Here is a 3932-nt window from a genome sequence, read left to right on the forward strand (position 1 = left end):
TAAGAAGGAAAAAAAAAAAAAAAGACAGTAAAAAACATTCACTTAACAAGAATACTTAACAAGAAAAGAAGAGTTACAGTATCTATGTCTTTTTTCTGCAGACAGCACTGTTGTAGCAAATACTTTGCTGTATTATTTGACATTTGTCACCTTATTCTGAAATGGAAGAAGAGGCTTTGGGGCATATGTAACCTAGCCCTAACCTACTGTATGTGCCTATAGGTACCCTAGTTGGTTGACAAGTTGTTCTGGGCTCTGAGAATAGTAATCAGAGAATTATTCTTACAGAAAATGTCACAATTATACTACTTTAGCCCAAACAATTTTTTAAGTTATTTTTTTCCATGTGGAATCTCTCAAAGTTGTGATTCTCATGAAAAAGCAACAGCCACTACAGTTGGAAGGATTGTGCTATTGTCCTGACTGATTCTTTCACTCGCACACACACATATTTTACAAAGCCTGCTTTCTCTTGTAAATATTGATCTTCTTATGCAATGCTTAAGAGGGAATGAATTATGTGTGCACTCCTGATTAGACTCAAAATGGTCTGGTTTTTAAATTTGATATAGAAATTTCCTGAATTTGGTTAACATGTAAATGTCTGATCCTCTCATATTTTAACAAATACACCTAATGTACACTTTCCTTCTTTATCAGTCCTTGTTCTTACCTCTTTTCCACAAACAGAAGAATTTCTGAAGCTGAAACTGTGTAGTGGTTCAGAAGAAATGTGGTAATCCATAGAAAAAACTGTTCATACTCAAGATAAGTAGATAATAAAACAGTGAAATAATCTCCTTTTTTTTTTAAGTTGTCTTCCTTGACGATGAATATTAAAGGCTGACTTCTACCTTGAAAGTAATACTAAATGCAAATTTCAGAGTTTTCAAATAAGGCCTACATCAGTACTGTTTGAAATCATTAAATGTTTTTAGGTAAATTACTGTTATAATTAAGTAGTGTTTAAAGTCCTTTTTATCATACTGTATCTAAGTTTTAAAAATCTTCCAAGGAAAGTAAAGGCTTTTATTTTAAAAAATATATCACCTTAGAGATGTATAGTAAACTAAATGATAAAATAAAGCAGATCTTGATTTGGCTCTTCACTTACATGTATATTCTCAGTGTATCAGTAAGAAAGTCACTGGGTACATGACCTAAATGTAATATCTCTGTTATATGACAGAGATTAGCCTACAAGGGTAACTCTGTAGCAGTACCTATCGTCTTTTAATAAAACACAATGTTCTTGCATTTCTTGGTTTTTATTTTCTCAGAATCTGAGGGGACACATTTAACTTACACCTAGAAAGTCAAAGACATCAATTCTAAAAGAACAAAAACTTCAGGATGTGACTCTAATTTAAGAGCACTTCTTTTTGGTATCCTGGTTGTTTTAAGGAGATTAATTTCTATTCCTTATATCTGCAGAGACTGAAAGTGAGAGAGAGGAAATTAAAAAAAAAAAAGCTTCTGAAATAATGTGCGCTGTTATGAAATAACATAATAGTACTTCGGCAGTATGATGTGAAATTAGACTAACAAGGCTTATTGCCTCCTCTGAAAAACCTGACTTTCTCTTAGTACGACCCAGAAAAAATGTTATTTTGAGAAAAGCAGCGTGTCTCTAATAAAGAAAGAGTTGTTTGGGATTTCTTTTTGCTTTACTGGTGACCAATGAAAGGTTCGTCTAATCCTAATTTTGCAGTCACTTCTGTTCTATAGGCTAGAATGTTTTGGAGGAGTATTTTGGCCAGTGTTTCCTGCGTTAAGTTTCTTTACTCAGTGAAAAGTTCACTGCTGCTCTCTGCAGGCACTGTTTCCATTGCTATCTGAATCTGGAGTAAAGAATTACTTACTGCAAATCCTAAAACTATCCCTCCAGCTCCAAATAAAATAAAAATTTCAAAACATGTTTATAAAATATTATGCTCCTTAATACCCTTGGTAGAAAGCATGTACTTCTGGTAAATCTTTATATTACTATTACTGTGAATATCCATTTGCTTTGTAATAACATCAGCAAAACATTTCTTGCAGTTCTTGGGAAAACCAATGAATAAAATCAAAGTGCTGCTATTTACTGAAATTATTTCATATTCTTTAACAGCAATTGAAGCATTATTTCTCATTATGTTTCTGTAATGGTTTTCTTTTCTTAATTCTCATAAATTTAGAAAATATTTTGTGGAAGGTAAGTAGGGATTTGTAGATCTGTGTAGCTGGTAACAACAAGGTATTTGATTAAAAGCTATGCTTAACCAATCAGGAGGAATAAATAAAATATCATATGCTTTTCTGGTCAAATTTAACAAGTATTGCCTGAGTTCCAGTGGGGGGGGGGGAAAGTCATTTGAGAAGGTGAATGATTAATTATGCAGAAGAAACACAAGGAAACTGTAAGCTTTGCATGAACAATTTGCAAATTGAAGGTGAAATTTATTCATTCTGTAATTAATTTCTCCACTGTAGTGATGAAGCGATAAGTGATTGGCCAACATTCACAAAAGAAGTTGATGATAAAGATTCAGCAGAGGTGATTATCTCTAGAATTTGCCCTGTGCAGTTCTTTAGTTCTGTTAGACTAGACAACCTTAACATTTTACAAGCTATTGTATAATACCTATAGTAGATTTTTTCTGTTATTATCAGCTTCTTCCTACTCACATATTTTTTCTGTGGCAAAGACATTAACAGTGAGAGTGATGTTTCATGTACCATCTTTTAGCCATCACAGTTTAGTGTTGGTTTTTTTTGTTTGTTTGTTTGTTTTGTTTTGTTTTTTTTCTGACTCACGTAAGTTCATCAACTTTAGAAAAAATCAGGACAGTTCTTTTCTCACAATGAAAACTAGGAAACTGTCACTGTAGTCTCTCTGAGTGTCCTGCACTTTCGACTCAACTGTCCTGTGACCTACATCTGAAAAAAATTTCCACCATTTTTTTTATTTATTTAAAAGCAAAAAAATATTTAATAACTAACTACTTAAAAAATATACAATGAATGATTCTGCTCTTCAGGGTTCTGTTCTTTTGTCCACATATCTTAATTACTAATTCAGTGTATGCCATTTGTGACAAAATTAATATTAAAAACTATTTTCTTGCTCCTAAAAAACTGTGCTAATAGTCTCCCGTAGGCCTTCATTATACCTTATAACTTCATGTTATGCTGCACAGTAGCATAATTAAAAAATGTCAGAACTTGGAACTCTTGAATCCTTTCTTTCTTGGGGATGAGAATGGAGCACAATAAATGACCTAATGAGAGAGTGTACCCAAGTCTCTTGGCTGCTGTCCAGTTTGCAGATAAGCTGTAAAAGGCTGTTGGCTGTTTTGGGTCTTCCTTATTTAGGTTATTTTTATTTATTTATTTATTTTATGTTGCTGTCCTGAGGCTAAAATTTTATGGTCTTTTAGAAAGATGTATGCAAAATTCATTTCATGCTACATTGTGACATTTTTGAAAGAAAGGAGAAAGCATTAAATGACTGAAGTGTGAATAACTATTTGCAGGTTTACATTAGTATTCTTGCTGTATTGTGATGAAATTATGAAGGGCCAGAGCTAGAAGGTAAATTCACTGCCTATAACTTTAAGGTCACTTTCTGACTCCTGTATAAATACCTCATTAAAGAGGAAAATATTTCTAGAAATGTACTTGTATTTTATTCAGTATGTTCCTGCTCGTGCATCAGTGTATTTTTCAAAAGCTAAGAAATAACATTCTAGTGAAAAATATGTATATAGAGACCAGAAAATCCTGAATCTTGACATCTACTTTTCAAATGATATCAAAGTAACGATTCCTAAGCTTCCAGTAATAATGAAAAGAAAACAGCTCACATCTGTTGTTTTCAAAATATGTAACAAAAAACAAAAATAACACTTTCATCTTTAGTTGTGCCTGAAAATATACAATTTATACAA

The sequence above is a fragment of the Meleagris gallopavo genome, chromosome 3, assembly GCF_000146605.3.
Source record: "Meleagris gallopavo isolate NT-WF06-2002-E0010 breed Aviagen turkey brand Nicholas breeding stock chromosome 3, Turkey_5.1, whole genome shotgun sequence".
NCBI lineage: Eukaryota > Metazoa > Chordata > Aves > Galliformes > Phasianidae > Meleagris > Meleagris gallopavo.